The sequence below is a fragment of the Rattus norvegicus genome, chromosome 3, assembly GCF_021556685.1.
Source record: "Rattus norvegicus strain SHRSP/BbbUtx chromosome 3, alternate assembly SHRSP_T2T, whole genome shotgun sequence".
In the NCBI taxonomy this organism is placed as follows: domain Eukaryota; kingdom Metazoa; phylum Chordata; class Mammalia; order Rodentia; family Muridae; genus Rattus; species Rattus norvegicus.
The window spans coordinates 19,955,805-19,974,290 of NC_141536.1; the positions used below are offsets into that span (position 1 = coordinate 19,955,805).

The window sequence follows — 18,486 nt, forward strand, 5'->3', positions numbered from 1 at the left end:
TTGGCTGTGTTGTATGGGATGGCGCAGAGCAGGTATGATGTTTTCCTGGCTGATAATTAAGATTTCCATCAGATATCTTGGGGTATTGAGGTGCAGAACCTTGATGGGGAAAACAGCAGCCTTTTAGATTTTATACTTTTGCATGAACAGACGGCAAACCGGCCCACTGAGCAACAGTCCACTGATAAGCCAAAGAGTTGAAAGTTTTCATTTCTAAAGAAGTCGAGGGCAGGTTGGGGATTTAGCTCACTGGTAGAGCGCTTGCCTAGCAAATGCAAGGCCCTGGGTTCGGTCCTCAGCTATGAAAAAAAAAAAAAAAGAAAGAGGAGGGCAGCACCATGTTAAGCCATGTGGTATCTCAATATTAGGAATTTAAACAAAGAAACAGAGAAGCACCCTGGGCTGGCACATTGTAGATTCCCTGCTGTGTGACAAGTAATGGCAAGTCATAGAGTTAGAGATTTAAAGCTGCTCTTTAAAGTGCGTTGTTTCTAAAATCTTTCATGATACTCATATTTCTTTTAACGTGGGCTCCACAGGAATTCTGGGTGGAAATCCTAGTTAGACAAGCTGCTTAGTAAGGACCATTTTATTAACAGGTGAATAAGTTCAATTTTACAAAGAAGAGAGCAAAGACATTGCTTGCAACACGTGGGGATTTTCACCATAGTTTGGTACTTGGAGTTAGTGAACAATTTTTCCCTATCTAAGTAGAGAGTTGTGATAAATACCTTTAACTCTGGTCAGAGTGGATACAGACATATATTGTGGAAGATATGAAGGTTAATTAAACACCTGTGGCTCTGGGTAGAGAGCTGAACAGATGGATGCATTTTGGCTAATGTCCTGAATTTTAAATTGGTTTTTGGTATTAGACTTGATAGAAGATGTTTAAGTTTGTCTAAAGGAGAGTACAGAGGGTGGAGCCAGAAGCAGCCGCAGGCATGGATGTGTTTCTCATGATCCGGCGCCACAAGACCACCACCATCTTTACGGACGCCAAGGAGTCGAGCACGGTGTTCGAACTGAAGTGCATCGTCGAGGGCATCATCAAGCGGCCGCCAGAGGAGCAGCGGCTGTACAAGGACGACCAGCTCCTCAATGATGGAAAAACTCTGGGCGAATGTGGCTTCACCAGTCAGACAGCAAGGCCACAGCCCCCAGCCACAGTGGGCCTGGCTTTTCGGGCAGATGACACAGTTGAAGCGCTGCTTATTGAACCCTTCTCCAGCCCTCGGAGCTTCCAGATGTGATGAAGCCACAGGATTCTGGAGGCAGTGCCAATGAACAAGCTGTGCAGTGAGGGCCCCAGGCCTACCCCCTAGAAACCCACTCCCCAATAAAAAAAGATTTGGCTGTCTAAAAACAAAAAAAAGGAGAGTACAGAGATTATGAGAATCACATGGGGATTTTCATGCATGGATTGAAACTTAGGTCGGGAAAAATTAGTCCCTGGATCCACTTAGAGTATCCAATGTTACTTAGCAGTAATTAAGGTTCAATAAAATCTGTGACTCCGGGTAAAGAGCTAAACAGATGCAGATAGATAGATTGATAGATAGATAGATAGATAGATAGATAGATAGATAGATAGATAGATAGATAGATATTTGTCTTAAGGTTAAACAAAAATCTGTAGCCTAACATATGTCCATCTCTAAAGCTCTCTACCCTGATCAAAGTCCTGGTTTGATACATGGCGTATTGGTATTAGAATTGATAGAGGTTTTTAAATGTGTTTTATGTGTTAGCCGCTAAAAGCCATAGCTCTGGTTGATGACGGCCAGCGAGGGTGTGTTGTTACTTTTGATATATTCCAGAACAGGAAGCTCAGATTCTCTTAACGTGGGCTCCACCGGATTATTCGGTTCATTTCCTGATATCATAGAGTACAAAAGTGTATCAGGCTCAATGTTTAGCTTACTTCGTGTGTTAAAAGTCATTTAATCGTCATAATGGGTGTTCCTTTGAGTTTTATGGTTATATTATTAGTCCGGGAAAGAGTACAAGATACAAGCTATTTGGATACAGACTGAGTAACAGTATTTTGGGACAAATGTTTTGTCTTTGTGCTTTTACAAAGTGTGGTTAGGCTCTGGAAACCTCACAGAGTCCTACTGATCTGATTTGATAGAGGTACACCTTCTGAAAAAATGATTCAGGAGAATCAAACAGAAAAAGTTATCTGAATCCTAAACGTTTGTCTTGAGAGTTGTATGATGAGAAGTGTGCCTACTTGGACTCCTGGTCTCAAAGACTTTCAGGCGGGTCCAATCAGGACACACATGCTACAGCATGTGCTTCATTATTCCTACCCCCTACCCACAAGGATATCTCAACGCCCATGTACAGCTTGAAGAAGCTACAGAAGAGTCTTCGTCCCAGTTCCCTAGACTTTTGGGGGGCTGAAAGGGATTATTCTGAAGCGGTTTTTATGAGGAATTTAGAAATGGTTGTTATTTAACTGGGAGGAAGTAGATAGGGTTATACAGTCATAATCTCATGTGGTAACTAAGCTAGCATCGTATCTGTGCTTTGGTATACAATTTATTTCACGAAAAATTGTAAAAGTACAAGTTTTACAGTCAGTCCTTCTAGTGATGTCATTACAAAGATCTGAGATGATTACACCTCTGATTTAAGAGACAAATAACAAATTCATGACTCTGAGTTTGACACTTGAAACTTTCAAGATAATATTTAGGATTTGGAGACAACAGTCCAGATTACTTTATATAGATCGATGTTCTTCAAAAACGTCAGAAATCCACAAAATTTGAGATTTAAAATTATTTATCCTTTGTTGAGACATATCTGCTCCTAACCGTTCCCTTTCCCTGATTTAATGAAGAATTTGAACATCTCGACCTCCAGGTGATGCCATACTTTGTGGCAAGGCAGCCACTGCACAAAGCTGCCTGTTTCATCTGCACACTAATACTGTCCAGAAAAGGACAAGTCATGCAGAATAGTTGACTGATAAGCCCAACCAAGACAGGGTGAACAGCCCTTCCTCATCTGCATTTCCACAGTCTGTCAGTTGATTTGGGGCCAGAAGGCTGAAGTCTTCCCTCACGTGTTGCTAACAGGGTACTGTGCTGGTGGAGAGTGCTCTCTACAACCTCTCAGTTCTAGAAGGTGTTTTAGGCTTCCAATGTGTGTAGATACTTGGCCATTCTCAGATTTCTGAGGGGGTTGAAGACTGATTATAGGCTCATAGCTTATGAGGCTGTTTAACTCTGAACATATATATATATACATATACATGAATATATATATATTATATATCATTGGAGATTTATGAGATAGTATAAAGGTAGCCAAAATACAATATGGATGTTAAGACTTTCTAAACATGGAATGGATAACTGAATGTTCTGCTCATCTGACAGTGTTGGACTGGATGTTAGATTTACTTTATGCTTTTAATTACAACACGTTAATAGTTGTGTTCAGGTTGTATTTGAGAGAAAAGTTTTGTAATTAGATCAAAATGGTGAAATGTGGGATGTTGTCACAGGTGAGACATTTACAAGGCAAAAGGAGGCTTGTCATTGAATGAGAAGGAAGGATGGGCAGGGAAAAATGTTGAAGGGAGAGGAGGAGACCAGATGGGAAAGGGGGAAGAGATGGGGGTAAGAGGGAGAGAATCCGGTGCAGGACTATATGGTGGGTGACGTTAAGATTCCCTGCTGCACCTGTACAGGTTGTTACAAATATTTTAAGGGATGGATGTAAATTGGGCTTTATAGGTTTAGAGGGTCAATTATATCTTATCAATTGGGCCAAAGGTTGTTGTGCAGTGTGTCCTTTCATGTAGCGATTTAAGTGTAAGAAAGTGTGGGACAGATGGTCTCTGTGGCCACAGAATTGGGATGTGTGTGTCTGGCAGGGAAACCGACTTGGGAAACTGATAGGTAGAAAGATTGCTGCCAGGCTCAGAGAGAAGCCTTTGGCTGTGTTGTATGGGATGGCGCAGAGCAGGTATGATGTTTTCCTGGCTGATAATTAAGATTTCCATCAGATATCTTGGGGTATTGAGGTGCAGAACCTTGATGGGGAAAACAGCAGCCTTTTAGATTTTATACTTTTGCATGAACAGACGGCAAACCGGCCCACTGAGCAACAGTCCACTGATAAGCCAAAGAGTTGAAAGTTTTCATTTCTAAAGAAGTCGAGGGCAGGTTGGGGATTTAGCTCACTGGTAGAGCGCTTGCCTAGCAAATGCAAGGCCCTGGGTTCGGTCCTCAGCTATGAAAAAAAAAAAAAAAGAAAGAGGAGGGCAGCACCATGTTAAGCCATGTGGTATCTCAATATTAGGAATTTAAACAAAGAAACAGAGAAGCACCCTGGGCTGGCACATTGTAGATTCCCTGCTGTGTGACAAGTAATGGCAAGTCATAGAGTTAGAGATTTAAAGCTGCTCTTTAAAGTGCGTTGTTTCTAAAATCTTTCATGATACTCATATTTCTTTTAACGTGGGCTCCACAGGAATTCTGGGTGGAAATCCTAGTTAGACAAGCTGCTTAGTAAGGACCATTTTATTAACAGGTGAATAAGTTCAATTTTACAAAGAAGAGAGCAAAGACATTGCTTGCAACACGTGGGGATTTTCACCATAGTTTGGTACTTGGAGTTAGTGAACAATTTTTCCCTATCTAAGTAGAGAGTTGTGATAAATACCTTTAACTCTGGTCAGAGTGGATACAGACATATATTGTGGAAGATATGAAGGTTAATTAAACACCTGTGGCTCTGGGTAGAGAGCTGAACAGATGGATGCATTTTGGCTAATGTCCTGAATTTTAAATTGGTTTTTGGTATTAGACTTGATAGAAGATGTTTAAGTTTGTCTAAAGGAGAGTACAGAGGGTGGAGCCAGAAGCAGCCGCAGGCATGGATGTGTTTCTCATGATCCGGCGCCACAAGACCACCACCATCTTTACGGACGCCAAGGAGTCGAGCACGGTGTTCGAACTGAAGTGCATCGTCGAGGGCATCATCAAGCGGCCGCCAGAGGAGCAGCGGCTGTACAAGGACGACCAGCTCCTCAATGATGGAAAAACTCTGGGCGAATGTGGCTTCACCAGTCAGACAGCAAGGCCACAGCCCCCAGCCACAGTGGGCCTGGCTTTTCGGGCAGATGACACAGTTGAAGCGCTGCTTATTGAACCCTTCTCCAGCCCTCGGAGCTTCCAGATGTGATGAAGCCACAGGATTCTGGAGGCAGTGCCAATGAACAAGCTGTGCAGTGAGGGCCCCAGGCCTACCCCCTAGAAACCCACTCCCCAATAAAAAAAGATTTGGCTGTCTAAAAACAAAAAAAAGGAGAGTACAGAGATTATGAGAATCACATGGGGATTTTCATGCATGGATTGAAACTTAGGTCGGGAAAAATTAGTCCCTGGATCCACTTAGAGTATCCAATGTTACTTAGCAGTAATTAAGGTTCAATAAAATCTGTGACTCCGAGTAAAGAGCTAAACAGATGCAGATAGATAGATAGATAGATAGATAGATAGATAGATAGATAGATAGATAGATAGATATTTGTCTTAAGGTTAAACAAAAATCTGTAGCCTAACATATGTCCATCTCTAAAGCTCTCTACCCTGATCAAAGTCCTGGTTTGATACATGGCGTATTGGTATTAGAATTGATAGAAGTTTTTAAATGTGTTTTATGTGTTAGCCGCTAAAAGCCATAGCTCTGGTTGATGACGGCCAGCGAGGGTGTGTTGTTACTTTTGATATATTCCAGAACAGGAAGCTCAGATTCTCTTAACGTGGGCTCCACCGGATTATTCGGTTCATTTCCTGATATCATAGAGTACAAAAGTGTATCAGGCTCAATGTTTAGCTTACTTCGTGTGTTAAAAGTCATTTAATCGTCATAATGGGTGTTCCTTTGAGTTTTATGGTTATATTATTAGTCCGGGAAAGAGTACAAGATACAAGCTATTTGGATACAGACTGAGTAACAGTATTTTGGGACAAATGTTTTGTCTTTGTGCTTTTACAAAGTGTGGTTAGGCTCTGGAAACCTCACAGAGTCCTACTGATCTGATTTGATAGAGGTACACCTTCTGAAAAAATGATTCAGGAGAATCAAACAGAAAAAGTTATCTGAATCCTAAACGTTTGTCTTGAGAGTTGTATGATGAGAAGTGTGCCTACTTGGACTCCTGGTCTCAAAGACTTTCAGGCGGGTCCAATCAGGACACACATGCTACAGCATGTGCTTCATTATTCCTACCCCCTACCCACAAGGATATCTCAACGCCCATGTACAGCTTGAAGAAGCTACAGAAGAGTCTTCGTCCCAGTTCCCTAGACTTTTGGGGGGCTGAAAGGGATTATTCTGAAGCGGTTTTTATGAGGAATTTAGAAATGGTTGTTATTTAACTGGGAGGAAGTAGATAGGGTTATACAGTCATAATCTCATGTGGTAACTAAGCTAGCATCGTATCTGTGCTTTGGTATACAATTTATTTCACGAAAAATTGTAAAAGTACAAGTTTTACAGTCAGTCCTTCTAGTGATGTCATTACAAAGATCTGAGATGATTACACCTCTGATTTAAGAGACAAATAACAAATTCATGACTCTGAGTTTGACACTTGAAACTTTCAAGATAATATTTAGGATTTGGAGACAACAGTCCAGATTACTTTATATAGATCGATGTTCTTCAAAAACGTCAGAAATCCACAAAATTTGAGATTTAAAATTATTTATCCTTTGTTGAGACATATCTGCTCCTAACCGTTCCCTTTCCCTGATTTAATGAAGAATTTGAACATCTCGACCTCCAGGTGATGCCATACTTTGTGGCAAGGCAGCCACTGCACAAAGCTGCCTGTTTCATCTGCACACTAATACTGTCCAGAAAAGGACAAGTCATGCAGAATAGTTGACTGATAAGCCCAACCAAGACAGGGTGAACAGCCCTTCCTCATCTGCATTTCCACAGTCTGTCAGTTGATTTGGGGCCAGAAGGCTGAAGTCTTCCCTCACGTGTTGCTAACAGGGTACTGTGCTGGTGGAGAGTGCTCTCTACAACCTCTCAGTTCTAGAAGGTGTTTTAGGCTTCCTATGTGTGTAGATACTTGGCCATTCTCAGATTTCTGAGGGGGTTGAAGACTGATTATAGGCTCATAGCTTATGAGGCTGTTTAACTCTGAACATATATATATACATATACATGAATATATATATATATATTATATATCATTGGAGATTTATGAGATAGTATAAAGGTAGCCAAAATACAATATGGATGTTAAGACTTTCTAAACATGGAATGGATAACTGAATGTTCTGCTCATCTGACAGTGTTGGACTGATGTTAGATTTACTTTATGCTTTTAATTACAAAACTTTAATAGTTGTGTTCAGGTTGTATTTGAGAGAAAAGTTTTGTAATTAGATCAAAATGGTGAAATGTGGGATGTTGTCACAGGTGAGACATTTACAAGGCAAAAGGAGGCTTGTCATTGAATGAGAAGGAAGGATGGGCAGGGAAAAATGTTGAAGGGAGAGGAGGAGACCAGATGGGAAAGGGGGAAGAGATGGGGGTGAGAGGGAGAGAAGCCGGTGCAGGACTATATGGTGGGTGAAGTTAAGATTCCCTGCTGCACCTTTACAGGTTGTTACAAATAATTTTAAGGGATGGATGTAAATTGGGCTTTATAGGTTTAGAGGGTCAATTATATCTTATAAATTGGGACAAAGGTTGTTGTGCAGTGTGTCCTTTCATGTAGCGATGTAAGTGTAAGAAAATGTGGGACAGATGGTCTCTGTGGCCACAGAGTTGGGATGTGTGGGTCTGGCAGGGAAACCGACTTGGGAAACTGATAGGTAGAGAGATTGCTGCCAGGCTCAGAGAGAAGCCTTTGGCTGTGTTGTATGGGATGGCGCAGAGCAGGTATGATGTTTTCCTGGCTGATAATTAAGATTTCCATCAGATATCTTGGGGTATTGAGGTGCAGAACCTTGATGGGGAAAACAGCAGCCTTTTAGATTTTATACTTTTGCATAAACAGACGGCAAACCGGCCCACTGAGCAACAGTCCACTGATAAGCCAAAGAGTTGAAAGTTTTCATTTCTAAAGAAGAGGCGGGCAGGTTGGGGATTTAGCTCACTGGTAGAGCGCTTGCCTAGCAAATGCAAGGCCCTTGGTTCCATCCCCAGCCCTGGAAAAAAAAAAAAAAAAGAAGAAGAAGAGGAAGTCAGCACCATGATAAGCCATGTGATATCTCAATATTAGGAATTTAAACAAAGAAACAGAGAAGCACCCTGGGCTGGCACATTGTAGATTCCCTGCTGTGTGACAAGTAATGGCAAGTCATAGAGTTAGAGATTTAAAGCTGCTCTTTAAAGTGCGTTGTTTCTAAAATCTTTCATGATACTCATATTTCTTTTAACGTGGGCTCCACAGGAATTCTGGGTGGAAATCCTAGTTAGACAAGCTGCTTAGTAAGGACCATTTTATTAACAGGTGATTAAGTTCAATTTTACAAAGAAGAGAGCAAAGACATTGCTTGAAACACGTGGGGATTTTCACCATAGTTTGGTACTTGGAGTTAGTGAACAATTTTTCCCTATCTAAGTAGAGAGTTGTGATAAATACCTTTAACTCTGGTCAGAGTGGATACAGACATATATTGTGGAAGATATGAAGGTTAATTAAACACCTGTGGCTCTGGGTAGAGAGCTGAACAGATGGATGCATTTTGGCTAATGTCCTGAATTTTAAATTGGTTTTTGGTATTAGACTTGATAGAAGATGTTTAAGTTTGTCTAAAGGAGAGTACAGAGGGTGGAGCCAGAAGCAGCCGCAGGCATGGATGTGTTTCTCATGATCCGGCGCCACAAGACCACCACCATCTTTACGGACGCCAAGGAGTCGAGCACGGTGTTCGAACTGAAGTGCATCGTCGAGGGCATCATCAAGCGGCCGCCAGAGGAGCAGCGGCTGTACAAGGACGACCAGCTCCTCAATGATGGAAAAACTCTGGGCGAATGTGGCTTCACCAGTCAGACAGCAAGGCCACAGCCCCCAGCCACAGTGGGCCTGGCTTTTCGGGCAGATGACACAGTTGAAGCGCTGCTTATTGAACCCTTCTCCAGCCCTCGGAGCTTCCAGATGTGATGAAGCCACAGGATTCTGGAGGCAGTGCCAATGAACAAGCTGTGCAGTGAGGGCCCCAGGCCTACCCCCTAGAAACCCACTCCCCAATAAAAAAAGATTTGGCTGTCTAAAAACAAAAAAAAGGAGAGTACAGAGATTATGAGAATCACATGGGGATTTTCATGCATGGATTGAAACTTAGGTCGGGAAAAATTAGTCCCTGGATCCACTTAGAGTATCCAATGTTACTTAGCAGTAATTAAGGTTCAATAAAATCTGTGACTCCGGGTAAAGAGCTAAACAGATGCAGATAGATAGATTGATAGATAGATAGATAGATAGATAGATAGATAGATAGATAGATAGATAGATATTTGTCTTAAGGTTAAACAAAAATCTGTAGCCTAACATATGTCCATCTCTAAAGCTCTCTACCCTGAGTCAAAGTCCTGGTTTGATACATGGCGTATTGGTATTAGAATTGATAGAAGTTTTTAAATGTGTTTTATGTGTTAGCCGCTAAAAGCCATAGCTCTGGTTGATGACGGCCAGCGAGGGTGTGTTGTTACTTTTGATATATTCCAGAACAGGAAGCTCAGATTCTCTTAACGTGGGCTCCACCGGATTATTCGGTTCATTTCCTGATATCATAGAGTACAAAAGTGTATCAGGCTCAATGTTTAGCTTACTTCGTATGTTAAAAGTCATTTAATCGTCATAATGGGTGTTCCTTTGAGTTTTATGGTTATATTATTAGTCCGGGAAAGAGTACAAGATACAAGCTATTTGGATACAGACTGAGTAACACAGTATTTTGGGACAAATGTTTTGTCTTTGTGCTTTTACAAAGTGTGGTTAGGCTCTGGAAACCTCACAGAGTCCTACTGATCTGATTTGATAGAGGTACACCTTCTGAAAAAATGATTCAGGAGAATCAAACAGAAAAAGTTATCTGAATCCTAAACGTTTGTCTTGAGAGTTGTATGATGAGAAGTGTGCCTACTTGGACTCCTGGTCTCAAAGACTTTCAGGCGGGTCCAATCAGGACACACATGCTACAGCATGTGCTTCATTATTCCTACCCCCTACCCACAAGGATATCTCAACGCCCATGTACAGCTTGAAGAAGCTACAGAAGAGTCTTCGTCCCAGTTCCCTAGACTTTTGGGGGGCTGAAAGGGATTATTCTGAAGCGGTTTTTATGAGGAATTTAGAAATGGTTGTTATTTAACTGGGAGGAAGTAGATAGGGTTATACAGTCATAATCTCATGTGGTAACTAAGCTAGCATCGTATCTGTGCTTTGGTATACAATTTATTTCACGAAAAATTGTAAAAGTACAAGTTTTACAGTCAGTCCTTCTAGTGATGTCATTACAAAGATCTGAGATGATTACACCTCTGATTTAAGAGACAAATAACAAATTCATGACTCTGAGTTTGACACTTGAAACTTTCAAGATAATATTTAGGATTTGGAGACAACAGTCCAGATTACTTTATATAGATCGATGTTCTTCAAAAACGTCAGAAATCCACAAAATTTGAGATTTAAAATTATTTATCCTTTGTTGAGACATATCTGCTCCTAACCGTTCCCTTTCCCTGATTTAATGAAGAATTTGAACATCTCGACCTCCAGGTGATGCCATACTTTGTGGCAAGGCAGCCACTGCACAAAGCTGCCTGTTTCATCTGCACACTAATACTGTCCAGAAAAGGACAAGTCATGCAGAATAGTTGACTGATAAGCCCAACCAAGACAGGGTGAACAGCCCTTCCTCATCTGCATTTCCACAGTCTGTCAGTTGATTTGGGGCCAGAAGGCTGAAGTCTTCCCTCACGTGTTGCTAACAGGGTACTGTGCTGGTGGAGAGTGCTCTCTACAACCTCTCAGTTCTAGAAGGTGTTTTAGGCTTCCAATGTGTGTAGATACTTGGCCATTCTCAGATTTCTGAGGGGGTTGAAGACTGATTATAGGCTCATAGCTTATGAGGCTGTTTAACTCTGAACATATATATATACATATACATGAATATATATATATATATTATATATCATTGGAGATTTATGAGATAGTATAAAGGTAGCCAAAATACAATATGGATGTTAAGACTTTCTAAACATGGAATGGATAACTGAATGTTCTGCTCATCTGACAGTGTTGGACTGATGTTAGATTTACTTTATGCTTTTAATTACAAAACTTTAATAGTTGTGTTCAGGTTGTATTTGAGAGAAAAGTTTTGTAATTAGATCAAAATGGTGAAATGTGGGATGTTGTCACAGGTGAGACATTTACAAGGCAAAAGGAGGCTTGTCATTGAATGAGAAGGAAGGATGGGCAGGGAAAAATGTTGAAGGGAGAGGAGGAGACCAGATGGGAAAGGGGGAAGAGATGGGGGTGAGAGGGAGAGAAGCCGGTGCAGGACTATATGGTGGGTGAAGTTAAGATTCCCTGCTGCACCTTTACAGGTTGTTACAAATAATTTTAAGGGATGGATGTAAATTGGGCTTTATAGGTTTAGAGGGTCAATTATATCTTATAAATTGGGACAAAGGTTGTTGTGCAGTGTGTCCTTTCATGTAGCGATGTAAGTGTAAGAAAATGTGGGACAGATGGTCTCTGTGGCCACAGAGTTGGGATGTGTGGGTCTGGCAGGGAAACCGACTTGGGAAACTGATAGGTAGAGAGATTGCTGCCAGGCTCAGAGAGAAGCCTTTGGCTGTGTTGTATGGGATGGCGCAGAGCAGGTATGATGTTTTCCTGGCTGATAATTAAGATTTCCATCAGATATCTTGGGGTATTGAGGTGCAGAACCTTGATGGGGAAAACAGCAGCCTTTTAGATTTTATACTTTTGCATAAACAGACGGCAAACCGGCCCACTGAGCAACAGTCCACTGATAAGCCAAAGAGTTGAAAGTTTTCATTTCTAAAGAAGAGGCGGGCAGGTTGGGGATTTAGCTCACTGGTAGAGCGCTTGCCTAGCAAATGCAAGGCCCTTGGTTCCATCCCCAGCCCTGGAAAAAAAAAAAAAAAAGAAGAAGAAGAGGAAGTCAGCACCATGATAAGCCATGTGATATCTCAATATTAGGAATTTAAACAAAGAAACAGAGAAGCACCCTGGGCTGGCACATTGTAGATTCCCTGCTGTGTGACAAGTAATGGCAAGTCATAGAGTTAGAGATTTAAAGCTGCTCTTTAAAGTGCGTTGTTTCTAAAATCTTTCATGATACTCATATTTCTTTTAACGTGGGCTCCACAGGAATTCTGGGTGGAAATCCTAGTTAGACAAGCTGCTTAGTAAGGACCATTTTATTAACAGGTGATTAAGTTCAATTTTACAAAGAAGAGAGCAAAGACATTGCTTGAAACACGTGGGGATTTTCACCATAGTTTGGTACTTGGAGTTAGTGAACAATTTTTCCCTATCTAAGTAGAGAGTTGTGATAAATACCTTTAACTCTGGTCAGAGTGGATACAGACATATATTGTGGAAGATATGAAGGTTAATTAAACACCTGTGGCTCTGGGTAGAGAGCTGAACAGATGGATGCATTTTGGCTAATGTCCTGAATTTTAAATTGGTTTTTGGTATTAGACTTGATAGAAGATGTTTAAGTTTGTCTAAAGGAGAGTACAGAGGGTGGAGCCAGAAGCAGCCGCAGGCATGGATGTGTTTCTCATGATCCGGCGCCACAAGACCACCACCATCTTTACGGACGCCAAGGAGTCGAGCACGGTGTTCGAACTGAAGTGCATCGTCGAGGGCATCATCAAGCGGCCGCCAGAGGAGCAGCGGCTGTACAAGGACGACCAGCTCCTCAATGATGGAAAAACTCTGGGCGAATGTGGCTTCACCAGTCAGACAGCAAGGCCACAGCCCCCAGCCACAGTGGGCCTGGCTTTTCGGGCAGATGACACAGTTGAAGCGCTGCTTATTGAACCCTTCTCCAGCCCTCGGAGCTTCCAGATGTGATGAAGCCACAGGATTCTGGAGGCAGTGCCAATGAACAAGCTGTGCAGTGAGGGCCCCAGGCCTACCCCCTAGAAACCCACTCCCCAATAAAAAAAGATTTGGCTGTCTAAAAACAAAAAAAAGGAGAGTACAGAGATTATGAGAATCACATGGGGATTTTCATGCATGGATTGAAACTTAGGTCGGGAAAAATTAGTCCCTGGATCCACTTAGAGTATCCAATGTTACTTAGCAGTAATTAAGGTTCAATAAAATCTGTGACTCCGGGTAAAGAGCTAAACAGATGCAGATAGATAGATTGATAGATAGATAGATAGATAGATAGATAGATAGATAGATAGATAGATAGATATTTGTCTTAAGGTTAAACAAAAATCTGTAGCCTAACATATGTCCATCTCTAAAGCTCTCTACCCTGAGTCAAAGTCCTGGTTTGATACATGGCGTATTGGTATTAGAATTGATAGAAGTTTTTAAATGTGTTTTATGTGTTAGCCGCTAAAAGCCATAGCTCTGGTTGATGACGGCCAGCGAGGGTGTGTTGTTACTTTTGATATATTCCAGAACAGGAAGCTCAGATTCTCTTAACGTGGGCTCCACCGGATTATTCGGTTCATTTCCTGATATCATAGAGTACAAAAGTGTATCAGGCTCAATGTTTAGCTTACTTCGTATGTTAAAAGTCATTTAATCGTCATAATGGGTGTTCCTTTGAGTTTTATGGTTATATTATTAGTCCGGGAAAGAGTACAAGATACAAGCTATTTGGATACAGACTGAGTAACACAGTATTTTGGGACAAATGTTTTGTCTTTGTGCTTTTACAAAGTGTGGTTAGGCTCTGGAAACCTCACAGAGTCCTACTGATCTGATTTGATAGAGGTACACCTTCTGAAAAAATGATTCAGGAGAATCAAACAGAAAAAGTTATCTGAATCCTAAACGTTTGTCTTGAGAGTTGTATGATGAGAAGTGTGCCTACTTGGACTCCTGGTCTCAAAGACTTTCAGGCGGGTCCAATCAGGACACACATGCTACAGCATGTGCTTCATTATTCCTACCCCCTACCCACAAGGATATCTCAACGCCCATGTACAGCTTGAAGAAGCTACAGAAGAGTCTTCGTCCCAGTTCCCTAGACTTTTGGGGGGCTGAAAGGGATTATTCTGAAGCGGTTTTTATGAGGAATTTAGAAATGGTTGTTATTTAACTGGGAGGAAGTAGATAGGGTTATACAGTCATAATCTCATGTGGTAACTAAGCTAGCATCGTATCTGTGCTTTGGTATACAATTTATTTCACGAAAAATTGTAAAAGTACAAGTTTTACAGTCAGTCCTTCTAGTGATGTCATTACAAAGATCTGAGATGATTACACCTCTGATTTAAGAGACAAATAACAAATTCATGACTCTGAGTTTGACACTTGAAACTTTCAAGATAATATTTAGGATTTGGAGACAACAGTCCAGATTACTTTATATAGATCGATGTTCTTCAAAAACGTCAGAAATCCACAAAATTTGAGATTTAAAATTATTTATCCTTTGTTGAGACATATCTGCTCCTAACCGTTCCCTTTCCCTGATTTAATGAAGAATTTGAACATCTCGACCTCCAGGTGATGCCATACTTTGTGGCAAGGCAGCCACTGCACAAAGCTGCCTGTTTCATCAGCACACTAATACTGTCCAGAAAAGGACAAGTCATGCAGAATAGTTGACTGATAAGCCCAACCAAGACAGGGTGAACAGCCCTTCCTCATCTGCATTTCCACAGTCTGTCAGTTGATTTGGGGCCAGAAGGCTGAAGTCTTCCCTCACGTGTTGCTAACAGGGTACTGTGCTGGTGGAGAGTGCTCTCTACAACCTCTCAGTTCTAGAAGGTGTTTTAGGCTTCCTATGTGTGTAGATACTTGGCCATTCTCAGATTTCTGAGGGGGTGGAAGACTGATTATAGGCTCATAGCTTATGAGGCTGTTTAACTCTGAACATATATATATACATATACATGAATATATATATATATTATATATCATTGGAGATTTATGAGATAGTATAAAGGTAGCCAAAATACAATATGGATGTTAAGACTTTCTAAACATGGAATGGATAACTGAATGTTCTGCTCATCTGACAGTGTTGGACTGGATGTTAGATTTACTTTATGCTTTTAATTACAACACGTTAATAGTTGTGTTCAGGTTGTATTTGAGAGAAAAGTTTTGTAATTAGATCAAAATGGTGAAATGTGGGATGTTGTCACAGGTGAGACATTTACAAGGCAAAAGGAGGCTTGTCATTGAATGAGAAGGAAGGATGGGCAGGGAAAAATGTTGAAGGGAGAGGAGGAGACCAGATGGGAAAGGGGGAAGAGATGGGGGTAAGAGGGAGAGAATCCGGTGCAGGACTATATGGTGGGTGACGTTAAGATTCCCTGCTGCACCTGTACAGGTTGTTACAAATAATTTAAGGGATGGATGTAAATTGGGCTTTATAGGTTTAGAGGGTCAATTATATCTTATCAATTGGGCCAAAGGTTGTTGTGCAGTGTGTCCTTTCAAGTAGCGATTTAAGTGTAAGAAAGTGTGGGACAGATGGTCTCTGTGGCCACAGAATTGGGATGTGTGTGTCTGGCAGGGAAACCGACTTGGGAAACTGATAGGTAGAAAGATTGCTGGCTCAGAGAGAAGCCTTTGGCTGTGTTGTATGGGATGGCGCAGAGCAGGTATGATGTTTTCCTGGCTGATAATTAAGATTTCCATCAGATATCTTGGGGTATTGAGGTGCAGAACCTTGATGGGGAAAACAGCAGCCTTTTAGATTTTATACTTTTGCATGAACAGACGGCAAACCGGCCCACTGAGCAACAGTCCACTGATAAGCCAAAGAGTTGAAAGTTTTCATTTCTAAAGAAGTCGAGGGCAGGTTGGGGATTTAGCTCACTGGTAGAGCGCTTGCCTAGCAAATGCAAGGCCCTGGGTTCGGTCCTCAGCTATGAAAAAAAAAAAAAAAAGAAAGAGGAGGGCAGCACCATGTTAAGCCATGTGGTATCTCAATATTAGGAATTTAAACAAAGAAACAGAGAAGCACCCTGGGCTGGCACATTGTAGATTCCCTGCTGTGTGACAAGTAATGGCAAGTCATAGAGTTAGAGATTTAAAGCTGCTCTTTAAAGTGCGTTGTTTCTAAAATCTTTCATGATACTCATATTTCTTTTAACGTGGGCTCCACAGGAATTCTGGGTGGAAATCCTAGTTAGACAAGCTGCTTAGTAAGGACCATTTTATTAACAGGTGAATAAGTTCAATTTTACAAAGAAGAGAGCAAAGACATTGCTTGCAACACGTGGGGATTTTCACCATAGTTTGGTACTTGGAGTTAGTGAACAATTTTTCCCTATCTAAGTAGAGAGTTGTGATAAATACCTTTAACTCTGGTCAGAGTGGATACAGACATATATTGTGGAAGATATGAAGGTTAATTAAACACCTGTGGCTCTGGGTAGAGAGCTGAACAGATGGATGCATTTTGGCTAATGTCCTGAATTTTAAATTGGTTTTTGGTATTAGACTTGATAGAAGATGTTTAAGTTTGTCTAAAGGAGAGTACAGAGGGTGGAGCCAGAAGCAGCCGCAGGCATGGATGTGTTTCTCATGATCCGGCGCCACAAGACCACCACCATCTTTACGGACGCCAAGGAGTCGAGCACGGTGTTCGAACTGAAGTGCATCGTCGAGGGCATCATCAAGCGGCCGCCAGAGGAGCAGCGGCTGTACAAGGACGACCAGCTCCTCAATGATGGAAAAACTCTGGGCGAATGTGGCTTCACCAGTCAGACAGCAAGGCCACAGCCCCCAGCCACAGTGGGCCTGGCTTTTCGGGCAGATGACACAGTTGAAGCGCTGCTTATTGAACCCTTCTCCAGCCCTCGGAGCTTCCAGATGTGATGAAGCCACAGGATTCTGGAGGCAGTGCCAATGAACAAGCTGTGCAGTGAGGGCCCCAGGCCTACCCCCTAGAAACCCACTCCCCAATAAAAAAAGATTTGGCTGTCTAAAAACAAAAAAAAGGAGAGTACAGAGATTATGAGAATCACATGGGGATTTTCATGCATGGATTGAAACTTAGGTCGGGAAAAATTAGTCCCTGGATCCACTTAGAGTATCCAATGTTACTTAGCAGTAATTAAGGTTCAATAAAATCTGTGACTCCGGGTAAAGAGCTAAACAGATGCAGATAGATAGATAGATAGATAGATAGATAGATAGATAGATAGATAGATAGATAGATATTTGTCTTAAGGTTAAACAAAAATCTGTAGCCTAACATATGTCCATCTCTAAAGCTCTCTACCCTGAGTCAAAGTCCTGGTTTGATACATGGCGTATTGGTATTAGAATTGATAGAAGTTTTTAAATGTGTTTTATGTGTTAGCCGCTAAAAGCCATAGCTCTGGTTGATGACGGCCAGCGAGGGTGTGTTGTTACTTTTGATATATTCCAGAACAGGAAGCTCAGATTCTCTTAACGTGGGCTCCACCGGATTATTCGGTTCATTTCCTGATATCATAGAGTACAAAAGTGTATCAGGCTCAATGTTTAGCTTACTTCGTATGTTAAAAGTCATTTAATCGTCATAATGGGTGTTCCTTTGAGTTTTATGGTTATATTATTAGTCCGGGAAAGAGTACAAGATACAAGCTATTTGGATACAGACTGAGTAACACAGTATTTTGGGACAAATGTTTTGTCTTTGTGCTTTTACAAAGTGTGGTTAGGCTCTGGAAACCTCACAGAGTCCTACTGATCTGATTTGATAGAGGTACACCTTCTGAAAAAATGATTCAGGAGAATCAAACAGAAAAAGTTATCTGAATCCTAAACGTTTGTCTTGAGAGTTGTATGATGAGAAGTGTGCCTACTTGGACTCCTGGTCTCAAAGACTTTCAGGCGGGTCCAATCAGGACACACATGCTACAGCATGTGCTTCATTATTCCTACCCCCTACCCACAAGGATATCTCAACGCCCATGTACAGCTTGAAGAAGCTACAGAAGAGTCTTCGTCCCAGTTCCCTAGACTTTTGGGGGGCTGAAAGGGATTATTCTGAAGCGGTTTTTATGAGGAATTTAGAAATGGTTGTTATTTAACTGGGAGGAAGTAGATAGGGTTATACAGTCATAATCTCATGTGGTAACTAAGCTAGCATCGTATCTGTGCTTTGGTATACAATTTATTTCACGAAAAATTGTAAAAGTACAAGTTTTACAGTCAGTCCTTCTAGTGATGTCATTACAAAGATCTGAGATGATTACACCTCTGATTTAAGAGACAAATAACAAATTCATGACTCTGAGTTTGACACTTGAAAC

At 41.4% G+C, this 18,486-nt stretch overlaps 5 pseudogenes; all 5 read left to right on the plus strand.

Annotated features, from left to right (window-relative positions):
- Positions 1-944: 944 nt before the first annotated feature.
- LOC148006426 (elongin-B pseudogene) lies at positions 945-1,303 on the plus strand (annotated as a pseudogene).
- Positions 1,304-4,896: 3,593 nt separating this feature from the next.
- Positions 4,897-5,255, plus strand: LOC148006427 (elongin-B pseudogene; annotated as a pseudogene).
- A 3,590-nt stretch (positions 5,256-8,845) lies between these two features.
- Positions 8,846-9,204, plus strand: LOC148006428 (elongin-B pseudogene; annotated as a pseudogene).
- Positions 9,205-12,805: 3,601 nt separating this feature from the next.
- LOC148006429 (elongin-B pseudogene) lies at positions 12,806-13,164 on the plus strand (annotated as a pseudogene).
- Positions 13,165-16,753: 3,589 nt separating this feature from the next.
- On the plus strand, positions 16,754-17,112 carry LOC148006430 (elongin-B pseudogene; annotated as a pseudogene).
- The last annotated feature ends 1,374 nt before the right edge of the window (positions 17,113-18,486 follow it).